The sequence below is a fragment of the Homarus americanus genome, unplaced genomic scaffold (genome assembly GCF_018991925.1).
Source record: "Homarus americanus isolate GMGI-L3 unplaced genomic scaffold, GMGI_Hamer_2.0 scaffold27231, whole genome shotgun sequence".
Lineage (NCBI taxonomy): Eukaryota > Metazoa > Arthropoda > Malacostraca > Decapoda > Nephropidae > Homarus > Homarus americanus.
The window spans coordinates 2,465,950-2,474,357 of NW_024718545.1; positions in this window are offsets into that span (position 1 = coordinate 2,465,950).

Below are 8,408 nucleotides of genomic sequence, written 5' to 3' on the forward strand. Positions count from 1 at the left end.
TGTGTGTGTGTGACCCAAACCAAAATAACCCAAGAATGATTTTGCAACAAGACATATATGACAAATCTTCGGTGCAAATCGCGCAAACATTGACCAAGAGTTACGCAATGACCATGCATAGGATTTTGGGGCGTTAAAAAACAAACACGATAATATGAGACAGTCTCCAGTGGTGACAACATTAGTTTACAGTACCATCATCACTTGTTCTATGTTTACCTGGTCATAGTACCGGTTCGCGGGCTGGGTTTGCATCGCCATCATCATTCCTTTATCCCTCTCCCCCTTCCTCCTCACTCCCCTCTTTCCCTTTCCCCCTCTCAACTTCCTTATCCACCTTGCTATCCCCTTCCCGCCTCACTTCCCTTATCCAGCTCTTCATCCTCCCTCCCCCTACCCTTTCCCCCACACTTCTCCCCCTTCTCTCCACTTCCCCTTTCTCCCCACTCCCCATCTTTCTCCTGACTCCCACCTCTCCACCCCCCTTTCCCCTCACTCCCTCCCCTACCGCTCCTCCTCCCGTGTTATCAAGTCCCCCTGAATTTGATATTATATTCTAATCTATTGTTGCCGACACTTGAGTGAACAACAACGCTAATATGATGACTGACCGGAAGTTCCAATGATCTGTTCCCCTTCCCCTTTCCCTCTCACCCTCTCCTCTTCCCCTCTCACTCCTCTCCTCTTCCCTTCTCAGTTTTCACTCCCCTCCCTTCCCCCTCTTACTCCTCTTCCCCTCACTCCCCTCCCCTTCCCCTCTCACTCACTAATTCCAATTAATTTATAATAATGGCATTAGTTAATTTTACCGCCACACCACCCCGTCAAGTACTGTACTGCGGTGTCCTTCAGGACTCATTTTTTTTTTAAAACTCGGGTTGAAACACGACGATCCTCTTCAACGGAAGAGGGTGTTTAAAACTCCGGGCGTAAGTCTCTAGTACATCCCCATCTGGAATACTTTGTACAAGCGTGGACAACACAACCTCCACAGAGCAACTAAGATGATTCCGGAACCATGTCATTTAGATTATCCAAGTAGACTGAGGGCCTTAGGACTAACTACTCTTCAGACAGGATACAATCTTGGAAGGGATGGGAGACGTAAACCCGGGTCATTTTTTCGTGATGTTACGTACCACCAACACGAGGGGACACTACTTCAACATCACCAAGGAGTCACACAGGACGATTAAAGTGAATTACTTCTTCACACAGACAGTGGTCGACCTATGGAACAGTCTACCAGCACAAGCCATGGAAGCGAGAACAGTGCGGTACTGGGCTTCAAACTTGCCTCCTTCACTCGGCATGGCTAACCTCTAGTTGAGTGGCCATTGGGTAAATAAAGTCACTAATCAAGAGACAGTGTTCATGCTGTGTACAGTACATGGAGACAGTGTTCAAAGGTTGTACAGCAGCTGGAGACAGTGTTCATACTGTGTACAGTACGTGGAGACAGTGTTCAAAGGTTGTACAGCAGCTGGAAACAGTGTTCAGAGGTTGTACAGTAGCTGGAGACAGTGTTCAGAGGTTGTACAGCAGCTGGAGACAGTGCTCAAAGGTTGTACAGCAGCTGGAGACAATTCACAGTGTACAAATTGAGAAGAAAACAAGCTCGGGATTTTCCATACAATTATCCCGGGTCTGCCTTATTTCTTCCGCTAGTTGAATGTGAAAAGTGGGAGCGAAGAGGGACCCCGCCTGGCTCCCTGCTCCTCTAGCTCGGGTTATTGTGGCGTTTATTGCGGGTATTTGTTTTTCTTCTACGTGATGTTAATGGCGCTCATGTTGGTGTTAGAAATGGTTGAAGTTTGTGATAGGTGTATAATGTTGGTGTTAGATGCGCTCATGTTGGTGTTAGGAATGGTTGAAGTTGGTGTTATAGACGCTGATGTTGGTGTTAGGAATGGTTGATGTTGGTGTTAGAGGCGCTGATGTTGGTGTTTGTGGTGTTGATACTGGTGTTATTGACATTACTTGTGTTAGTGGCGCTGATGCTGGTGTTAGGAATGGTTGATGTTGGTGATAGTATTATGTTGGTGTTAGAGGCTGTGATGCTGGTGTTAGTGGTGTTGATGTTGGTGCTATTGCCATTGCTTGTGTTAGTGGCGCTGCCGTTAATGTTGTCTTTATTGGTGCTGCTGTTATTTTTGCTGTACCACGTGGCTGAGATGGTCATAATATGCAAGTGTAGTGAACTGATACCAAACCAAGCTTAATCACTAGTCATTATAGCCTCAGTCATGAGGTTAGGTTAGGTTAGGATAAGTCAGGGTAGGTTAGGTTAGGTCAGGTCAGGGTATCATAAGTTAGGTTAATCTAAAATTGTTTTGGTTAGTGTAAGTTAGGTTAAGCATGGTATTTTTTACATAGTTTGTGACATACGTGGCCCTAGTGTATATAAAAAATCTGAGAACCGGACCCACGTCGGTAACAAGAGCCTAGTCTCATGTATACTGTATATACTGTACTGTATATATTTTCCTTTCCTTTACATAGGGGGTCGTCGAGCAGCGAGGGTGGAAGGCCAGCGGTTCACCATCTAGCGCGCCAATACTGTCCACATCCCATAAACCACTTAGATGGTGAAAAGACACATTATTACCGAACGATAAAATATCCGCTTGGAGAGAGAAAGAGGGGAAAAGGAGAGAGAGAGAGAGAGAGAGATATATATATATATATATATATATATATATATATATATATATATATATATACATATATATATATATATATATATATATATATATATATATATATATATATATATATATATATATATATATATATATATATATATATATATATATATATATATATATGGAAAATAACCCCCCAAAATTATAAATAAACAACAGTGACAAAGGAAGTCCCAGTTTGAAGAGTATTTTGGTAATTTTTCTCCATGGCTACAAGAAAGATAATTGTAAATAAAAAAATATAATCCCAGCCCCTAATGAGCGGTTTTTTCTGATACTAGTAAAACGCTAACCATCCAACCCTTCTTCTTTTACCTGCTCCTACAAAATGGCATCAACGCAATCTACAAAAAGCAACTACGGTAATTAGTGGAGATAGTTTATTAAGCGCATACTCTGGACTACGCTCCATCCACAAACCATAAAACTATGAGTGATGTATCTGTCTGGTTGCTTCCAAAAGTTTAAGTCAGTTGAGTTTGTGTTAAGAATATAATAAACACGCCCTTATAAGCCATGTTAGCAAGACCTATCAACAGCCTATATAAGTTTCATGGTTATCATCGCACCATTAAACCTAACACTTTGCTACTTTTCAATTCAGCCTAACATGCCTAAATTAGTACTGTATATCTGGATATATTGTTCAAAAGTACAGTCCAGAATCTTCCAGCAAACTGGGTTATGCAAATTGAGTTTAAACCTAGTCACATGTTATTGTCAAACCCAAGATTTCTTTTGCTAATTTTGCTCTAATTTCATTAATTTCAAGAACAACGGTACATATACATAAATTTCACAATGTAACAGTGTTTAAACAATATACAAGAACTACAGTGTGTCCACTATTGCCACATCATATACAATATGTAAATAGGAAATTATATAACAAATTCCCTTATTGTGAAAGGCTTTTTTACTTACGTTCAATGAAATAAGATCCTCAGTTGCAATTCATTATTATTATTACTCACAAGATACTCATTGGTAGCTAATTATTACTTGCCACGAGTCAAATACTATAAAGCAATCAGCAACACCAAATTAAGTCAAGAATTAATTCCTCAAACCAACGTCCATTTTCTCTAACCTTTAATTACTTGTTATAGGGGTAAACAGATCATCACATCCTTAACATGAACATAAAAATCAATCATTGCAAATTTATCACTAAAGTCCATAAAATATTAATAAGTTAAACATTACTTACCTCAATGATCGAGCTGAGATACTCCAGTTTTCTTTAAAATCGTAATTTTCTATCGTATATTAGTCATTAGTACATTAAATTAACACTATCACTTACTGTTTAATTTAGTTCAATTTTATTACTGTTACCGTAATTGTTATTTACGTATAAACACAAAAAAAACGCGAAAACTCATTACCTTCACACGAGTGACTAGAGCCCACTGGTCATTGATCCCTTGGACTTCTGATTGGTCACTGTAACATCTCTTTACTCCTGATTGGTTGTTACCGCTCGTTACAAATTGGTAGTTACTGCCTTGTTATGAAGCAAATTACGTCACTCATTTCACTCAGTATAGAAATAAAAATACTGTACTAGCAACAATAATTTTGAGTAAAGGATATCTGCCATAGAGGTAGTGATACCGGTAACGTTTTCAGTTACAAAAAGAAATACACTAATAATTTTGTATCTGCGTTTTTTGATACAGCCACCATGATAAAAGAAATAAAAAATTAAAGCTATAATTCCTGAAACAAGGCGAAGATAATTGAATAAGAAACATATTTGGCAATTTAATATAAGACTCGGTAGCTAAAAATAGATTAATTCGGTATTTTAAAGCAACAACCATACATGTAGTTTTAATCATTTATTCAAAACACTTGCCAAGAGTAACGTGACAAGTGAGGTAGAAAATAAAATCGAGTAAAGTAAAAAGATTAAGAGATATTGGTGATACCAGTATTTTAAATAATATTCTTTAATGTTCTTTTAAATCACATGAAGATTAACCCCCACCTTATTTCACCTGATTATTGAACACCCTAACAATAATCTAACATAACCAAATGTAACTTAACCAAACCTAATCTAACCTCACATAACAAAATCTTATCTCCCATAACTACACCTAACAACAAAATCTAATCTGATTTAACTAAACCTAACTAAACACATCCAAACCAAAGCTAATATAACCAAATGTAACATAGCATAACCAAACATTATCCAACGTCACCAAATGTAACATAACAAATTACATAACATAACCAAACCAAACATAACCAAACCAAACCTAACCAAACCAAACCAGACCTAACATAACCAAACCAGACCTAACATAACCAAACCAAACATAACCAAACCAAACCTAACCAAACCAAACCAGACCTAACATAACCAAACCAGACCTAACATAACCAAACCAGACCTAACATAACCAAACCAGACCTAACATAACCAAACCAGACCTAACATAACCAAACCAGACCTAACATAACCCTAACATAACCAAACCAGACCTAACATAACCAAACCAGACCTAACATAACCAAACCAGACCTAACATAACCAAACTAGACCTAACATAACCAGACCTAACATAACCAAACCAGACCTAACATAACCAAACCAGACCTAACATAACAAACCAGACCTAACATAACCAAACTAGACCTAACATAACCAGACCTAACATAACCAAACCAGACCTAACATAACCAAACCAGACCTAACATAACCAAACCAGACCTAACATAACCAAACTAGACCTAACATAACCAGACCTAACATAACCAAACCAGACCTAACATAACCAAATCTAACCTAACATTACCAAACCTAACCAAGCCATTCCTAAGCCCCCCTTAGAAGTACAGTATTTAACTATGTGAAATAAACCGGGGGTCTAGTGATCCCCAACTTGAACACAACTACTACTACTAACTTATATATTGTTCTTCTCAGACTTTTCAAAGAACTTACATAGATGGACAGGTAGATTTAAAGACAAGTTATATATAAATAGTATAGATTATAGTTAGACAGATTAGATAAATAATAATTATTTTGATACGGATTAAATACGTACTGTACTAAAGAGAGATGGGAGGGGGGGGGATATGACTGCTCCACCAATGGGCAATTGGGCATGTGTATTCTGGACAGACATATCCCGAGTGATGTTAAGTAACCCAAACATGGAAGGTCCCTTGATTTCTACAGCTGGGTGAGGTTGAATTTGAAAAGATTTTTTGTCAATAGTCCATTATCCTCATTTGTTCACTTTTGTTTGGTCATTTGTGTGCTAAAAGTGTTCTCCTTAACTATAATTTGGCTTGTTATTGAGTTTTTTTTATATATCCGAGGATTCACGGTAGCCTGAACATTGGACCACGACTAACATATTAATAGTTTTTGTCCGTCTAAGCAGCTTTTTATATATTATAGTATATATATATATATACAGTATATATATTAGGCTCCCTTCTTCATATTTGAGGACCCGGATTTTCTTTTTCGATTATTTTCCGTCATTAAAAATATACAGTACTGTAGGCTTCTTATTTCACCTTAACACGAAACTAATCTAATCATAGCTTGATCTAACATAACCTAGCTAAATAGGCTAATTTGACCATACCTAACATAGCCTAGCTTATCATCATAACCTACCCTAACCTTACCCCCTCCACCAGGTAGAATTAAGGTGTTCAATCAACCAGTGAACTAAGCTTCAGGTAAACACTTACATATTTACATTGCCTTGGTATGATCAATGGCCCAGCAATCACTCGGCAATACCTGTCCTCTTGATATTTCAGTTTTACTAAATAAACAATGACTGCAGACCAACCCTATTGATAACTGTTTTGATGTATAAAAAAAATCTTTAATGGTTGGTAAACTTACTTAACATACACAATTTTAAAGTATGGGGTAATAGGTATATTTAGAATATCCTAAAAGCTTTATAGAATCTGTGATATCCAGTAGTGACAGAATGACACTACATTATTTTAAAAGTACTGCAATGTGCAACCACTGTAAGACTGTATATAGTACAGTACAGTATCTGAATACTGAACAGAATATAGTGAGATACAGTACAGTACTCTATATCCTAATAGTTTTTAAGACTGTATACAGTATCTGAATATTGAACAGAATGTAGTGAAGTATAAGGTATTCCCCAATTTACGAAAAACCCATTGCAAGTCAAAATATTGTAAATTGAAATCATTAAAAAATGGGGTTCAATGAGGTACATATACTGTATCACCAAAAATTTTATTCCTACAATAATAATATACCTAAAACACAATTAAACAACATTCACTACATTATTAAGAACAAGCCTCATTGCCATCAGATGTCCCCTTTGAGACTAAAGTGACTCTTGAAGGTGGAGTAGAGAGGTCACCGACTCCCATTCAGCCTCTGGGGAGTCAAGCTACACCTCCAGAGAGAGAGTTTTCCTGGGTGCCTTGGCCTTCCCAGACATTTTCAAAATCACACTGTTCACTTCACAAAAACAGAGTGAATGATGATAACTTAAAAACAATGATAGCGGCCAATACTGCTCACTTCATGTTCACAACAAGAGGGGCAAAGCACTTTGCAGTCACAAAAAACAACAAAAATCACTTCACACTAACCAAAATAGAGTACAATGTGAACGTTGGTGATGTCCTCTCACTGTAAGGTAAAAAAACCCACTGATAATGAGTAACAACGACACTGACTGATAATCGTTAAACTACATTATCACAGGCATGTGTGATCACCATGTAACAAAGCTTGGTACTATAGGGCACTGGGTGGTGAAATGATGGCACATGAGTAGACAGCAGCTGAAAAGTGCAGCGAAAATGTGCTCCACATTCCATGCATCAGCAATTTTGGGCAGAAAATGACCACTGTTCATGTAAAAAAAAAAAAATCGTAAATTTGCAAAATATAGTAAATAGGGAAATCGTAAATTGGGGGATACATCTACAGTATATCCTAATTAGCTTGTAAGTCTGTAAACTATACAGTACAGTATCTGAATACAGTACTGAGCAGAACATAGTGAAGCACAGAATATCGTAGTGAGTTTGATAAGGCCTATTTCAATACTCAAGAATGTTCTGTAATTGTCTGTTACTCTAGAGGAAGACACATTAGATGAATGATATTATCCAAACTTCTCATTTCAGTACTGTATAATAAAAGTACAACTGTAATACATTATTTATTCATAGTTCCCATTCCACTTTGTTTTCGTCTCTTAATGAACATTAGCAAGACTGTCTGTGAGAGAGGTTATGTGTTCATAGGATAAAAAGACATTAAATGACCAAATAAGTCTGATGATTTTACTTATTTATAGCACAGGATACTTATTATATCTGTTATTGGTCCATAATTCATACAGAACATGTGACAATTTACATTTATAACTCTTTAACACTAAGGAAGTCGATAACAGAGAGAAATAAAATATAATACTTACATAAAAGATGAAGAAAGAATCTTGAAAGAGGATCTTGTTAATATCTTACAAAAGTTTCATACATATATTGATAAAATTTGTGAAAATCAACTTTTAAAATATGTACAACATATTAAGAAAAAAATTCTATATTCTTTTTATAATCAATAACTGATTATTATAAAAATATCTTTATAGAAAAACATAAAAACATGGTTTATGTACTCTTAAAACACAAGCAATACAGTACAGT